This window comes from Euphorbia lathyris, chromosome 3 (assembly GCF_963576675.1).
Source record: "Euphorbia lathyris chromosome 3, ddEupLath1.1, whole genome shotgun sequence".
Lineage (NCBI taxonomy): Eukaryota > Viridiplantae > Streptophyta > Magnoliopsida > Malpighiales > Euphorbiaceae > Euphorbia > Euphorbia lathyris.
In genome coordinates this window covers 41,706,915-41,725,113 of record NC_088912.1, presented here as the reverse complement: position 1 = coordinate 41,725,113, position 18,199 = coordinate 41,706,915, and positions in this window count along the sequence as shown.

Here is an 18,199-nt window from a genome sequence, read left to right as displayed (position 1 = left end):
AATCAGACAACTCAAATTCTTCCTGAGGGACTGTCCATTACTCGGCCTCCTCTGTTTTTCGGGTCTAACTATACCTTTTGGAAGAACAGAATGAAAAATTTCATTCAGGCAATAAATATGAGTGCATGGCTTTCTATAGTCCAAGGCCCATTTGTTCCTGTTGAAACTATTGACGGCCAAACGGTTGTTAAAGCTGAGACTAAGTGGACAGAAGATGATCTCAAGAAGCTACAAAATCATGCTTCGGCTATAAACATGCTTCACTGTGCGTTAGATGCTGTAGAGTACAACAAGATTTCAGGTTGTGAGTTAGCGCATAAGATCTGGAAGAAACTGGAGGTCACCTACGAAGGAACCAACAAAGTTAAGGAGTCCAAGGTGAACCAGCACATGAGGTTGTACGAGCTGTTTGAAATGAATGATGATGAAGGAATCTCTGAAATGAACTCAAGATTCACAAACATTATCAACGAGCTCAAAAGACTTGGCAAGATCTTTACTGAGGAAGAACAAGTCAAGAAGATACTGAGGAGTCTTCCCAAAAGCTGGCAAGCTAAGAAAACTGTTGTTGAGGAAGCTCAAGACTTGACCACCTACAAGTATGATGAACTCATTGGATCTCTGCTGACCCATGAGATCTCAATGAAGAACTTTGAGGTGAAGGAGAAGTCTGAGGACAAGAAGCAAAAGTCTCTTGTCATGAAAGCTGACTTCACTGACGGGAGCTCAACAGACGATGAAGAGATGGCCATGTTCACTAGAAAAATGAAAAGGCTGTTCAGAAAGAATGATAAGTATTCAAAGAAGCCTTACAAGAAGTTTGACAAGTACAAAGCTGAGTCCAGCCACAACAAGTACAAGAAGGACAGCTCAAAGCCAATCACATGCTTTGAATGTCATCAAACTGGCCATATCAAATCAAGCTGTCCTACCTTGAGGAAGGAAAAGAAGAACAGCAAGAAGGCAATGGTGGCAACCTGGAGTGATAGTGATGAGTCATCATCATCAGGAGACGATGCCACTGAGTCAGCAAAGATCTGCTTCATGGTAGATGAGCTTGCTGAGCCTTGTGTTTCTGAGCATGATGACCCTTCCGTTGCATCTGACGATGAGGCACACTCAACTGAGGTAATATCACTACCCCTGCTCAGAAATGAAATGATAAATGCCCTGAGTGACCTCTACACACTTATCAAAAAGTGTAACAAGAAGGTTAGAGCACTCAGCAGGCGATGTGACAAGATTGAGGAGGTCAAACTGAGTGACCTTCGATATCTTCTCCAAGACAACTCAACTCTGCATAGCAACGTAGAAATTATGCAAAAGTTTGTCTCTGAGGTCCAATCAGATTCTAAGAAACTGAGAAAGGATGTCACATCTATTTAGAATCAACTCAAGGTTCCGAATAAATTAAACATTCCTCTGAACACTCAGTACCGAAGTACTAATCAGCAGAGATGGAATCCTCAGCGGAATGTCCAGTGTGACTTCTGTGGGAAGAAGGGACACACCACAAAGGTGTGCTGGCATGCTCAGCACTGGGGTGCTGACCAGTCAGTGAGATATCCCAAACGGAAGGTCAGCTGTGATTTCTGTGGGAAAAATGGACACACTGTCCAAGTGTGTCATCATAAGATTAAGTATGATGCTTTACCTGCTGAGCTTAACAAACAAGGACCCAAAAATACTTGGGTACCTAAAGATAACTAGCTACATTGCAAGTAAGCCTGAGATGTGCTGAGAAGTCAAAGATGTGGTACATTGACAGCGCATGCTCGAGGCATATGACTGGTGATGAAACTCAGTTCATCACACTTGTGCGTAAACGAGGTGGAAGCGTAAGTTTCGAAGACAACAAAAAGGGTAAGATAGTAGGGTCAGGAACCGTTGGTGGTAATCCTACTATTGAGTCAGTCTCCCTAATCAGCGGACTTAAATATAACTTACTCAGTGTAGCTCAGCTATGTGATAATGGGAGAAAAGTTATATTTGATGACACTGGATGTAAAATACTCAAGGGAAAAACAAATGAATTGATTTTAACTACCCCTCGTATTGATAATGTCTTTATGCTGAATTTGGAAAAGAAATTTTCAAAAAATGTATGCTTAGTGTCAAAGGAAGAAAATTCCTGGCTATGGCACAGGAGACTTGGTCATGTAAGCATGGACCTCCTGGACAAATTAGCAAGAAATCAACTAGTTGAGGGACTACCAGAACTTAAGTTCGAAAAGGATCAATTATGCTACGCTTGTCAGGCTGGAAAACAAACTAAAACGTCTTTTCATAGTAAAAACATTGTCTCAACCAAGCGTCCACTAGAGTTACTACACTTGGATCTCTTCGGTCCAGTCCAGCCGCTGAGCTTGGGTGGTAGAAGATTTTCCTTGGTCATTGTAGATGACTTTTCTCGGTACACTTGGATCATCTTGTTGAGTAGCAAGGATGAAACCTTTGAGACGTTTTCAACTTTAGTAAGAAAACTTGAAAATGATAAAGACCTTAAGTTAGCTCACATCCGAAGTGATAATGGTGGAGAATTCAAAAACCAACAGTTTGTTGAATTCTATGAAGCCAACGACATTGACCATAATTTCTCTGCTCCTAGAATGCCTCAACAGAATGGGGTTGTTGAAAGGAAAAACAGAACCTTGGTTGACATAGCCAGGACAATGCTGAGTGAGCATAGACTTCCAAAGTACTTTTGGGGAGAAGCTGTCAACACAGCTTGCTACATACTTAATAGGGCTCTAGTTAGACCCATATTAAAGAAGACCCCCTACGAACTTTGAAAAGGACGAAAGCCCAACATTGGATACTTTCGTGCCTTCGGCTGTAAATGTTTTATTCTAAATACTAAAGACAGCCTAGCTAAGTTTGATTCAAAAGCTGATGAAGCTATCTTTTTAGGCTACTCAACAAACAGCAAAGCATACAGAGTTTTCAATAAACGAACTCAAGTCTTAGAAGAGTCAGTACACGTTGAGTTCGATGAAACTAACCCTGCAGGAAAAGACAAGCAGCTGACTAAGGATGATCCATACTCAGCACCCGCTGACCAAGAAACAGCCGCTGAGTCACTACCTCAAGGGCTGACCAAAGGTAAAAGCGAAACTTAAATTGTTTTCACTGACCAATCTACACCTGCAGAGATTGTTGAAACACAACCAGCTCAAGACATCACTCTACCAAAAGAGATCAGAATACCAAGAGGACACTCAGAGAGTGTCATTCTTGATGCTGCTGAAAACACACTGATGACAAGAAATCAACTCAGGAGATACCTCAGCAATGTAGCATTCGTCTCAGTTCAGGAACCAAAGAACTTCGCTGAAGCTGAGTACGATGAGTTCTGGATGAATGCAATGCAAGAAGAACTTGATCAGTTCAGAAGAAATGAAGTATGGGACTTAGTGCCAAAACCAAAAAGCCAGAAGACAATAGGAACAAGATGGGTCTTCCGCAACAAGCTGGATGAACAAGGGAACGTGGTCAGGAACAAAGCAAGACTTGTAGCTCATGGCTACAGTCAGCAAGAAGGTATTGACTACGGTGAGACCTTCGCCCCAGTGGCAAGGCTAGAGGCTATAAGAATTTTATGTGCATATGCAAGTTATATGAACTTTAAATTATTTCAAATGGATGTTAAGAGTGCATTCCTTAATGGAGTTATAAATGAGGAAGTCTATGTTAATCAGCCTCCAGGGTTTGAGGATCCCAAGTTCCCAAACCACGTTTATAAACTCAAAAAGGCTATGTATTGTCTCAAGCAACCACCACGTGCTTGGTATGAGAGGCTGACCAGTTTCCTGCTGACTAGAAATTATGTCAGAGGTAAATCTGATACAACCTTATTCATTAAGAGGAAGGGTAAAGATACCCTACTGGCTCAGATATATGTTGATGACATTATTTTTGGTGCCACTAATGAGTCCATGTGCAAGGAATTTAGTAAGCAGATGCAGACTGAGTTTGAAATGTCAATGATGGGAGAACTCAACTTCTTCCTTGGACTTCAAATCAAACAAGGGAAAAATGGCATCTTCATCAGTCAAACTAAGTATGCTAAGGAGATATTGAAAAAGTATGAACTTGAGAACTGCAAGTCAATATCTACCCCTATGGGCACTGACACTGTCCTCTGCGCTGACGAAAATGGTAAGTCAGTAGACAGCAGATTGTACCGAGGTATGATTAGCTCTCTACTCTACTTAACTACTAGTAGGCCGGACATTCAGTTCTCAATATGTTATTGTGCTAGATATCAATCTAACCCTAAGGAATCTCATTACATAGCTGTAAAAAGAATCCTTAGATATTTGCAAGGCTCAGTGAATGCAGGTTTATGGTATCCCAATACTCATGATTTCACACTCATTGGATACACTGACGCTGACTACGGACGACACAAACTAGAACAAAAAAGCACCTCAGGAGGATGACACTTCCTTGGAAGCTGTCTTGTGTCCTGGTTCAGTAAGAAGCAGGCGTCAGTATCCCTGTCAACCACTGAAGCTGAGTACATTGCTGCTGGAAGCTGTGTTGCTCAAGTCCTCTGGATTAAGCAACAACTAGAAGATTATGGCATACAGACTAAGACAATTGAAGTCAAATATGACAACAAGAGTGCTATTGACCTATCAAAGAACCCAATCCAGCACAGCAGGATGAAGCGCGTCAGTATAAGACATCACTTCATCAGAGATCATGTACTCAAGGGAGAGATCAAGCTGACCTATGTCCCAACGGATGAGCAGCTTGCTGATATCTTCAAAAAGCCACTGGCTCATGAGCAATTCAACATACTTAGAGAAGCCATTAGTATGTTCAATCCTCTTCAATAAATTCCAAGTATAATATGTGATATATGCATGCTGAGTTGACTACCATGCTGAGTGATTTATGCTAAATCAATGTCTATTACATGTTGAGTAGATATACACGCTGAGTGGTTATCTCAAGCTGAGTTACTAAACACACTAATAATTCCTTTGCGTATAACTGACTACTCAGAACATTAAACGTTTGGAATTCTTAACACTGAGTAAAGATCCGTTGCAAAATTTAATGCGAAACATGCAAATTAAATAGCCACCTAGGATGATGTAAGCGCAATAATTAGAAAATACATGCGCCGAATGTTTCATAAATGCCAGAATCTTTGTCGATTGAGTATCTCGAGGTCAAACGGCCACCTCAACGCTTCAGATCAACTCGACATCTCTATAAATAGTGGACGAATTCCCACTCTTACCTCTTTACACTTAGAAATTTCTGGTATTCAAATACTCTCTTCTCTAAAAATTCCCAAACTTCTAAAATGTCTCTGAAAATCATGTCGGATTCTCAGAATCTCTCCGGAGGCTATTACAACGACGATAACCGCTCCGATGAAAACCCTCCATTGTTGAAACACCTTTCCACAGGATTTTGATTTGACAAAATTAATTAAGTGAAATTAAATATTCTACAACACACTAAGTTTAAATGCTTTGATTTATTGTTACTAATGTGTTTGTTCAATGTTGAGTTTATAATTGTTATAAGACATAAAGATCATAAGGCCCAAGCCCTATATGGAAGTCAAAGCCCAAGTCAAACAAGCCCAAGATCACTCAGCCCGCGTATGTCAAAACGCTGCCGTTGAGTATTGAAACGGAGCTCACCAATGAAGGATCGCGTAGACAACTTCGGTATGAAGCTGCTGAGCTGTCTCGACAAAACGTACAAGACAGCTGCTGACCACAAAGCAACTTCCAGACCAAGTATTTCCTCTGTTGGTAAAGAACAGAAGACGCAGGAAGCTGTCTGTTTGACATTACCCGATTTGGAGGAACATACTGCCACACTGACCGAAGAACAGAAGATGCTGGAATCTGATTGGCTAAGAGAACTGCTGAACAGACTGAGTGAAAGCGACATGAAGCCGTTTCCCTCCAACGGTTATTTCGAAATTCGAAATAACCAGAAGCTCTCACAGCTCTCTATAAATAGAGCATTCAGAATCCACATTCAATAGAGAACTTTGAGCAAAAGCCGTTACGCTGACCAAACGTGTACAAAAAGTTCTCCATCAAAAGCAAAGCAAATTCTTACACCACAAGCTTATTCATTTGTGTAAAAGTCTAGAGTGATTGATCCTCAATCATCTAAGGTGTTCTAGCAATTGTTGTTTAGGACAAATCTTAATCATTTCTAGGAATAGAAAGGAGAGGCTGAGTACTCGGTTTTAAGTACTCAGCGGAGAGATTAGGATTGAGTAGAAGTATAGAGGAAGGTACTCTTGTCATACTCAATTGCTGATATTGTAAAAGGTTTGAGGCTCTACCTTTAAAGAGCTCAGTAGAGGATTTGAAATCTCGGAAGTGTTCCGAGGACAGGACGTAGGCTTGGAAGAAGCCGAACCTGGATAAATCTGCTGAGTGAAGTATTTCTAAACCTTAACTCCTTATTTATATTGCTTGCTTAAAACAAACTAAAACTGACCAAGTAAAAGAGGTCAAGCTGAGTTGTGCGCTGTCAACGAATTAGTTCAGGAATAGACTCCAAGTGCTATTTCCTGACCTAAGCAACGAAACTGACCTAGTCACTAGTTGACTAAGCCAGTGTCTTGTCGATTGATCAGCGCCGCTGTCATATAATATTTTCTTAAGAAAAAGAAATTTGCCCTAATCAATTAAAAAGGTCAAATAGTTCCTAACCCCCCCCCCTTGGAACTATATTTGCAACTTTACAAGGGACCAACAAGTGGTATCAGAGCTTAAAAGCTCATTACTAAAGGTCTAACAACCTTGAGTTGATCCATACTATGGGTGAAAACAGCACTCGGTTTCTCCCTGGAAACCAGACAACTCAGATATTACCTGAGGGGCTGTCCATTACTAGGCCTCCCCTATTCTTCGGGTCAAACTATACCTTTTGGAAGAATAGGATGAAGAACTTCATTCAAGCTACAAACATGAGTGCCTGGCTATCTATAGTCCAAGGCCCGTTTGTACCTGTGAAAGTTGTTGCTGGCCAGTCAGTTGTTAAAGCTGAGGTTGAATGGACAGAGGATGATCTCAAGAAGCTTCAAAACCATGCTTCGGCTATCAATATGCTTCACTGTGCGCTCGATGCTGCAGAATATAATAAAATCTCAGGTTGTGAGTCGGCACAAGAGATCTGGAAGAAGCTGGAAGTCACCTACGAGGGAACAAACAAAGTAAAAGAATCCAAGGTGAATCAGCAGATGAGACTGTACGAGCTGTTCGAGATGAACAATGATGAGGGCATTTCAGACATGAACGCAAGGTTCACCAACATCATTAATAAGCTCAAGAGACTTGGGAAAATCTTCACTGAGGAAGAACAAGTCAAAAAGATACTCAGGAGTCTTCCAAAAGACTGGCAAGCAAAGAAGACAGCAGTTAAGGAAGCTCAGGATTTAACCACCTACAAATATGACGAACTCACCGGTTCATTGCTGACCCATGAGATATCCATGAAAAACTTTGAGGTGAAGGAAAAATCTGATGACAAGAAGCAGAAGTCACTTGTCATGAAGGCTGACTCCACTGACGGGAGTTCAACTGATGATGAGGAGATGGCCATGTTCACAAGAAAGATGAAGAGGCTGTTCAGGAAGAACGACAAATATTCTAAAAAGCCTTACAAAAAGTTTGATAAGTATAAGGCTGACTCAAGCGACAGCAAATACAGAAAGGACAGCTCAAAGCCCATTACATGCTTTGAGTGCCATCAAGATGGCCATATTAAGTCAAACTGCCCCACGCTGAGGAAAGACAAGAAAAGTGGGAAGAAGGCAATGGTGGCTACTTGGAGTGACAGTGATGAATCTTCATCAACAGAAACTGAGGCCACCGAGTCAGCGAAGATATGCTTTATGGCTGACGAACTTGCTGAGCCATGCATTTCTGAGCATGCTGACCAATCTGATGAGTCAGATAATGAAGAGCAATCTAATGAGGTAATCTCACTCTCTCAACTCAGAAATGAAATGGGTAACGCCCTGAGTGATCTCTATACACTTGTTAAAAAGTGTAACAGGAAGATTAAAGCACTCAGCCGGCGCTGTGATGAAGTAGAAGAGGTCAAACTGAGTGACCTCAGATATCTTCTTCAGGACAACTCAATTTTGCATGAAAATATGAAAACCATTCATGAGTCTGTCTCTGAAGTCCAGTCAGTTTCAAAGAAACTGAGGAAGGATGTCACAACCATTCAGAACCAATTAAAGGTTCCAAACAAAAATAATTTTCCGCTGAGAACTCAGTATCAAGGTACACAGTACCAAGGTACTCAGCAGAGACGAAATCCCCAGCGAAGAGTCCAATGTGACTTTTGTGGGAAGTTAGGACACACTACTAAAGTGTGCTGGCACGCTCAGCACTGGGGTGCTGACAAGTCAGTAAAAAATCCTAAACAGAAGGTCAGTTGTGACTTCTGTGGAAAGAATGGCCATACTGTCCATGTATGTCGCCATAAAATAAAATATGATGCTATACCTGTTGCACCTAACAAGTCAGGACCCAAAAAGAATTGGGTACCTAAAAGTAACTAGTTACAATGCAGGTAAGCCTGAGATGTGCCGAGAAGTCAAAGATGTGGTATATTGACAGCGCATGCTCAAGGCATATGACGGGTGATGAAACTCAGTTCATCACGTTTGAACGTAAACGAGGAGGAAGTGTAAGTTTTGGAGACAACAAGAAGGGTAAGATAGTAGGCTCAGGAATCATCGGAGGTAACCCTACTATTGAATCTGTCTCCCTAGTCAGCGGACTCAAATATAACTTACTCAGCGTAGCTCAGCTATGTGACAATGGGAGAAAAGTTATATTTGATGCTACTGGATGTAAAATACATGAGGGAAAAACGAATAAGTTAATTTTAACTGCCCCTCGGATAGATAATGTCTTCATGCTGAACTTAGAAAAGAAGTTTTCTAAAACTGTATGCTTAGTCACAAAGGAAGAAAATTCCTGGCTATGGCACAGGAGACTTGGTCATGTAAGCATGGACCTCCTGGCCAAATTAGCAAGAAAGCAATTGGTTGAGGGACTGCCTGAACTTAAATTTCAAAAAGACCAACTATGCCACGCTTGCCAAGCTGGAAAACAAACCAAACAATCTTTTCATAGTAAAAACATTGTCTCAACTAAACGTCCGTTAGAGTTACTACACTTGGATCTCTTTGGTCCAGTCCAGCCGCTGAGTCTGGGTGGAAGAAGATTTTCCTTGGTCATTGTAGATGACTTCTCTCGGTATACGTGGGTTATCTTGCTAACCAGCAAGGATGAGACCTTTGAGACATTTTCAAACTTGGTTAGAAAAATTGAAAATGAGAAAGACCTAAAATTAGCTCATATCCGTAGTGATAACGGTGGAGAATTCAAAAACCAAAAGTTTGTTGAATTCTGTGAAGCCAGCGACATTGACCACAACTTCTCTGCTCCTAGAACGCCTTAGCAAAATGGGGTTGTTGAAAGGAAGAACAGAACTCTGGTTGAGATTGCCAGGACAATGCTGGATGAGCATAGGCTTCCAAAGTATTTTTGGGGAGAAGCTGTTAACACAGCATGCTATATTCTGAATAGGGCTCTAGTTAGACCTATACTTAAGAAAACCCCCTATGAACTTTGGAAAGGACGAAAGCCCAACATTGGATACTTTCGTGCCTTTGGCTGTAGATGTTTTATTTTAAATACCAAAGATAGCTTAGCCAAATTTGATTCAAAAGCTGATGAGGCTATCTTTCTAGGCTACTCAACAAACAGCAAAGCATACAGAGTTTTTAATAAGAGAACTCAAGTATTAGAAGAATCTATACATGTGCAATTTGATGAAACTGACCCTGCAGGAAGATACCAGCCGCTGATAGAAGATGAACCAAACTCAGCAACTGCTGATCAAGAACCAGCTACTGAGTCCTTCACAAAACGGCTGACCAAGAGTAAGAGTGAACCTAAAATTACGTTCACTGACCAATCTACTTCTGCAGAGAATGTTGAAACACGAGTAGAACAAGACATGAATCTACCCAAGGAGATAAGAGTCCCAAGAGGGCATTCAGAAAATGCAATTCTTGACTCAGCTGGAAATACGCTGATGACAAGGAATCAACTAAGGAAGTATCTCGGCAATGTAGCTTTCGTCTCAGTTCAGGAGCCGAAGAACTTTGCCGAAGCTGAGCATGACGAATTCTGGATGAATGCCATGCAAGAGGAACTCGACCAATTCAGGAGGAATAATGTATGGGAGCTAGTGCCACATCCAAGAAGCCAAAAGACCATTGGAACAAGATGGGTCTTCAGGAACAAGCTGGATGAACAAGGAAACGTAGTCAGAAACAAGGCAAGACTTGTAGCTCAGGGCTACAGTCAGCAAGAAGGTATTGACTATGGTGAGACCTTTGCCCCAGTGGCAAGGCTAGAAGCAATTAGGATTTTATGTGCATATGCATCTTATATGAATTTTAAACTGTTTCAAATGGATGTTAAAAGTGCATTTCTTAATGGAGTAATAAACGAGGAGGTCTATGTCAATCAGCCTCCAGGGTTTGAGGATTCTAAGTTCCCAAACCACGTTTACAAACTCAAAAAGGCTATGTATGGTCTCAAGCAAGCACCACGTGCTTGGTATGAGAGGCTGACCAACTTCTTACTTACTAGAAATTATGTCAGAGGTCAAGCTGATACAACCTTATTCATTAAGAGAAAGGGTAAAGATACCCTGCTGGCACAAATATATGTAGATGACATCATATTTGGTGCTACTAATGAATCTATGTGCAAGGAATTTAGCAAGCAAATGCAGACTGAATTCGAAATGTCAATGATGGGAGAACTCAACTTCTTCCTTGGACTTCAAATTAAACAAGGAAAGAATGGCATATTCATCAGTCAAGCTAAATATGCCAAGGAGATATTGAAGAAATATGAACTAGAACATTGTAAGCCAATATCCACTCCTATGGGCACTGACACTGTCCTCTGTGCTGATGAGAATGGTAAGTCAGTAGACAGCAAGTTGTACCGAGGTATGATTGGCTCTTTACTTTACTTAACAACAAGTAGGCCGGACATTCAGTTCTCAGTATGTTATTGTGCTAGATATCAGGCTAACCCTAAGGAATCCCATTACATAGCTGTAAAAAGGATCCTTAGATATTTGCAAAGCTCAGTAAATGCAGGTTTGTGGTATCCAAATACTCATGACTTTACACTCATTGGATACACTGACGCTGACTATGGACGGGACAAGCTCGAAAGAAAAAGCACCTCTGGAGGATGCCATTTCCTAGGAAGCTGTCTTGTATCTTGGTTCAGCAAGAAGCAGGCGTCAGTAGCCCTGTCCACAACTGAAGCTGAGTACATTGCTGTTGGAAGCTGTGTTGCTCAAGTCCTATGGATTAAGCAACAGCTTGAAGATTATGGTGTTCAAACAAAGACAATTGAAGTTAAATGCGACAACAAAAGTGCAATTAACCAACTTCATCTTTCCTAAACTCAGCTCACCCTCATCCGCCTCCAACTTTGAACAATGCTTCATCTGGCACATGCTGACCAGCACTCCATTCAATCTTCCTGTCTTTTTGGTCGGAGCTTTTCAACGAAGTGGACGGCAGCTCCGTTTGGGTTCTCTCATCACAAAGATAATACAGGACAAGAATATAGAGACTGTAAGTGAAATAAGCTCATCAGGAAATGTTATCACTGCAGGTCTGCTGAATGGACTATCACATAGTCAACCCCTAAAAGGATATGACGGAAATGGACGCACTGAGAAGGAGGATATTATGGCTGAGATTGAGCAACCCATTGGAGAAATGGAAAATCTAACAGATATGGATGATGCTATAGCTAATGTTATGGCTGAAACTGCTCAATCTGATGAGGGTACAGAACCAACATATGAACCTCAAACTGAGTATACTTCTACTGTGCCATCTGAGATTGCTCAAACTGAGAAGAAGAAGAAAAAGGGAACCTGCTCGAAGGATATTCGTACTGTCCCAAGAAAGGTAAGGCTAATGGAAAGAAACAAGAAGAAAGCTGATCAGGACCTAGCTGAGTCAGCTCAGAAGAAAATGAGAACAGAAGAAGAAACTGTTCTTGAGCCCCACATTACCCAAGAGGGTTCTCCACAAAAACAAGCCTCTGTTTCTCAAAGTGAGAAACAAGCCAAAACCCCTGCTAGTCCAAAAGAAGCTCAAATCCCACCTCCAACTCAATACCAGAGCAACTCAGCACCTGAAGTCAACACACTCCATAGTCCTGATGCTACTCAAGGCACTCAGTGCGAGCCCACTCCTACCAAATTTGCACACCTAGGTGCTACTGAATCAGGACGGCATGTCATTGCCTCAGTTAACACTCTGCTTCAAGAACAAATTCATTCTCCACCAAACCATAACCAGTCCACTCACGATCAGTCCTCTCATCCATCTGTAACTCACCAAATTCTGCGTGAAATTCATGACTTGATCAACCACTTCTCTTCGATTCAGATGCAGCAACCAACCCAAGCTCAAATGACCAAAATGACCGAACTCATGTTGACTATGGTCAATCACATGAACTCTTTGGAGGGTCAAATTCGTATGCTGCAAGAACTCACCAAGTCCACTGCCCCATCCGTCAATTTGCCTACTGCTGCTGGCAAAACGGGGGAGAAAAGTGGCAATTCAGGAGAAGGAACTCAACGTTAGACGTTAGAAGTTAGGGAAGAAGTTAGGAAGGAATTTAGAAGTAGTTAAGAATTCCTTATCCTTGTGTGTCTGTTCTTATTTTTTTTGAAAGCAATTAAATATGCCTAACTTCTTTTGGTTACTTATCCTGGTTATATATCCTACATGCTAAGTATTATCTGAATGCATGCTGCGTATAAAAATTAATGTTTGAACTTGTCTAATATAAACCATTGAACAAATAAATTACTCAGTGCTATGCTCTGTCACTATACATTACTTCCGCTGAATACTGAGTAAAATAGAATATGACCCATAAGCTGACCTATACCTGAAAACTAATCTTAGACTTATTCAATTAAACCTTAGAATGTTTAGAATAAAACTAAGTCAGTAGCTCAGCCCTGACGGGGGAGTTCACTTAATCAAAAAGGTCAACTATCATGGGGGAGCTCAATACTGAGTTCCTTGCTGATTAGTTTTGCCAACATCAAAATGGGGGAGTTTGTTGAAACGCCTTTCCACAGGATTTTGATTTGACAAAATTAATTAAGTGAAATTAAATATTCTACACACACTAAGTTTAAATGCTTTGATTTATTGTTACTAATGTGTTTGTTCAATGTTGAGTTTATAATTATTATAAGACATAAAGATCATAAGGCCTAAGCCCTATATGGAAGTCAAAGCCCAAGTCAAACAAGCCCAAGATCACTCAGCCCGCGTATGTCAAAACGCTGCCGTTGAGTATTGAAACGGAGCTCACCAATGAAGGATCGAGAAGATCCACGTAGACAACTTCGGTATGAAGCTGTTGAGCTGTCTCGACAAAACGTACAAGACAGCCGCTGACCACAAAGCAACTTCCAGACTAAGTATTTCCTCTGTTGGTAAAGAACAGAAGACGCAGGAAGCTGTCTGTTTGACATTACCCGATTTGGAGGAACATACTGCCACACTGACCGAAGAATAGAAGATGCTGGAATCTGATTGGCTAAGAGAACTGCTGAACAGACTGAGTGAAAGCGACATGAAGCCGTTTCCCTCCAACGGTTATTTCGAAATTCGAAATAACCAGAAGCTCTCACAGCTCTCTATAAATAGAGCATTCAGAATCCACATTCAATAGAGAACTTTGAGCAAAAGCCGTTACGCTGACCAAACGTGTACAAAAAGTTCTCCATCAAAAGCAAAGCAAATTCTTACACCACAAGCTTATTCATTTGTATAAAAGTCTAGAGTGATTGATCCTCAATCATCTAAGGTGTTCTAGCAATTGTTGTTTAGGACAAATCTTAATCATTTCTAGGAATAGAAAGGAGAGGCTGAGTACTCGGTTTTAAGTACTCAGCGGAGAGATTAGGATTGAGTAGAAGTATAGAGGAAGGTACTCTTGTCATACTCAATTGCTGATATTGTAAAAGGTTTGAGGCTCTACCTTTAAAGAGCTCAGTAGAGGATTTGAAATCTCGGAAGTGTTCCGGGGACAGGACGTAGGCTTGGAAGAAGCCGAACCTGGATAAATCTGCTGAGTGAAGTATTTCTAAACCTTAACTCCTTATTTATATTGCTTGCTTAAAACAAACTAAAACTGACCAAGTAAAAGAGGTCAAGCTGAGTTGTGCGCTGTCAACGAATTAGTTCAGGAATAGACTCCAAGTGCTATTTCCTGACCTAAGCAACGAAACTGACCTAGTCACTAGTTGACTAAGCCAGTGTCTTGTCGATTGATCAGCGCCGCTGTCATATAATCTTTTCTTAAGAAAAAGAAATTTGCCCTAATCAATTAAAAAGGTCAAATAGTTTCTAACCCCCCCCCCCCTTGGAACTATATTTGCAACCTTACAAAGGACCAACATCCATCTCCTGCTCAGTAGGAATATAGCGAAACACCCACCAAGTCTCAAGAAACTAGTCAGCGTGACCACTCTAAGGTCACTACACCGAGCAAGAAAACCAAGGCTGACCAAGCTACCTCCTCGAAAGGGAAACCAAAGCAGGACAAGGCAAAGAAACCGGTGGAATGCACCTACTCTCTGGTTTACGAGAGTGTAAGGGGGTATAAGGTTGACCACTCTCGCTGGTTTTTGAAGGGATTTGTGGAAGCTGAGCAACCCTTCTGTGAGTGGATCTCAAAGAACGGCTGGACCGAGCTGTTCTCGGTTCGAGAAGCCACCTATCCTGAGTTAGTGAAGGAGTTCTATGCTAACCTCAGAGACACTGATGATGACCGGGACTACATGGTCACCAAAGTTAAAGGGAAAGATATCTTCATCAACCCTTCTTACCTTGCCTCACTACTAAAACTGAAAAATGAAGGAGCAAAACTTCGCAAATCAGGTGACCAAGATAAAATTGAGTATTCCGCTGATTTTTGTAAACCTCCTGGTCATATAGGGGAAATTGCGAGTACCTCCATGGGTCAACATCAAAAGATGGCCCACTACATACTGACCAATTTCCTCTTTCCAAAGGTCAACTCCTTCAACTCAGCGTCAAACTTTGAGCAGTGCTTCATCTGGCATATGCTAACCTATAAGCCGATTAACATGCCAGTCTTTATAATCGATGGGTTTCAAAGAAGTACTGGAACCCTTAGGTTAGACTCCATTATTACCAGAATCCTCAAGGATCACCGGGTGAGCTTGGTTGAGGAAATCCACACCTGGGGTACAGAAATTACTGCAGCTGCATTGTTTGGTTTATTCTATGATCAACCAATTGTGCCCAAGAAAGGAAAAGGGGCCGCTGTTCAGGAAACCGAAGGCAGAAAAGGGAAGAAGGGAAAGCAAGTTCAAGCTGACAAACAGGACAGAAAGAGAAAAGCTGTTCAGACCTCTTCAAAAGATGCTGGTTTTCCACCGAAGAAGGTTCGGTTTGTGTCCAGAGGAACAAAGCCTCAAGCTGCACAAGGTCAGGCTGGGCCTAAGTCAGCAGAAAACCTCAAAAGGCAAGCTGAGCCTGAGGAAGAAGAAGAAACAGAGGACACTCCTAATGAGCAACCACTTAGAAAGAAGAAGAAGGTTTCTTCTGGGTTAAGTCCCATTGACGTACCCCCACTTGGAGTCGTTATCTCTGAAGACTCTCATTTTGTGAGAAGTCAGGGCATTGTTCTTGAGAAAAATTCCACTGACCAAGATCAAGAAGAATTGGGTGGTCAGTTTGATACCGAGGAGACAGAGGATGCTGAGCAACATGAGACAACAAATGTTGAGCAACATGAACCAATCAACACTGAGCTTGTTGAAGAAGAAGTTGAGCCAACAGTAAATGATCATGCTGATCAAGGGGCACCTTCACCTACTGACTCAATTGAGTCCATTCCTGCTGACCCCTCTCCTCAAAAGACTAAGAGATTAAGGAGACTTAAGAAGAAGGCACATAAATCCCCTGTCATTGATCTTATGGGTGACTCCCCACTGCGGGATCCGATCACTGACCTCTCAGATATGCAGTTCAAATTCTTCTCAAATCCCACTGAGTCTCCACCAGAGCAATAAGAAAAGCAAGCCTCTGTTTCTCAGCCTAAGGAACATGCCGACTCAATTGCTCCTCTAAGCCAAGGTGATACCGAGCAAGTGCTCGAAGTTCCTTCTCCTCAACATGTTGAGATAGCTAAGCAAATACCTGCTCAGGTCAGTGCTGAAACACCTCAACCTCCTCAAACAAGTCGGCTTTAGCCTGACTCCGAGCAAGTAGATAATTCTGCCGATCATCCTCTTCCACAACCTCAAGTGCAGAATATCAACCAGTCAGCTCCTGTTGGCAATCTAAACTCAAGTCCAGCCGCTGATCATGCTGGTACTTCAAATAATGAATTGAACCAAACACCTCCTCCATCCGGTTCCACTCATATTCCGGCAGTTGGGTCAAACAATGATGGATCCTATGCTTATCTGAATGCCACTGAGTCTGGTCGAAGAATCATTGACTCAGCTCAAGCTCTACTCCAGGACCTCCATCAAACCAATGTTGATGCTGCTAGGTCAGTTCCTGTTGAGCCAACTCAACTTTCGTCTGTCACTCAGCTTCTCATAGAAATCAAAGGTCTTAAGGATCTTTTGAGTGTCATGACTTCACTTCAGTCTCAACAGCCCAGACAGGAATCAATAACAAAGCTGGCCGAACTCCAGCTGACAATGGTCAATCACATGAACTCTCTTCAGGGTCAACTTCATAACCTGTCAGCTGCGAACTCAATGTATGCAACTTCTGCTGAAGTTCATCAACTTTTCACCCAGCGTCAATCTGAGCAAGCCAGAACCAACGAGCAACTCTCTTCCTCCTCCCAATGCTCCATTGAGCAAATTAGTGAGGCTGTCCGTCTACTCAACTTGAGTAAGGAAGAGATGGAAACTGACCAACTCAAGACGAATGAAATTCTGAAGTACTCTCGAGTCACTTTCAACTATGTGCGCCACTCGAATGTTCAACGTCAGTATTATGATTCGGCTTTGCTAAAGATGTTTCATCAAGCTTACGCCATGCTGACTAACACTATCCACTGGGTTGGGAAGTCTCAAGAATACATCCTGAGTATGCTCGGTGCCTCGGCTATCAGGGTTCCCCGTTCTGTTCTGGATGATGGTATTCCCGTCTTTGACGATCTCAATGAAAGCACTAAGAAGCTTAAGACATATTCTGCAAGATGAACTCGTGCTTCCATCGAAGACACATTCATTCCTCCTCCACCTGATGCTGGCAAAACGGGGGAGAACGAAGAAGCTCAAAGAACTCAGCAAACAGGAGAAGCATCTGGCAGTCAGCAAAAGCAAAAACAAAAGGGAAAAGCCACAGAGCATTCTGCCCAACTCAACTACAAGAAAAAATAGATTGACCAGAATAGCTAGATTCAGTTGCTTAAAACTATGTGTTCTTTTCCTTGTGTATTTCGTTGTGCTGACTATTAATCCAAAACTATGCATGCATCTATTTTTCAAAATTGACTAATCTTATGTGATGCTCACTTATGTTTTGCGCTAAAACACTTAACGTATCTTCATAAAGCAACTGTGCTATGTGCCTACTTTGCTTCATGATTGTCTGTTGTGTTGATCTATAAGTTGACCTCTTTTATATGTCTTCTTAACTAAAACTCATTGAACAAAGATATACTCAGCGTACTCTGATATCTAAATCTTCCGCATAACTTAACTGAGTTAAATAGAATATGTTCCATGAGCTGACCTATTTCTGAAAACTGACCTTAGACTTACTTGATTAAACCTTGAAATGTTTAAAGTAAAACTAAGTCAGTAGCTCAACCCTTACGGGGGAGTATCTTGAAAAACAAGGTCAACTATCATGGGGGAGCTCAACACTGAGTTCCTTAGTGAATATTTTTGCCAACATCAAAATGGGGGAGTTTGTTGAAACACCTTTCCACATGATTTTGATCTAACACATTAAATTTAAATGCTTTGATTTATTCACACTAATGTGTTTGTTCAATGTTGACTTAATTGATTCATAAGACATTAAGATAAAAAGCCTAAAGGCCCATAAGAG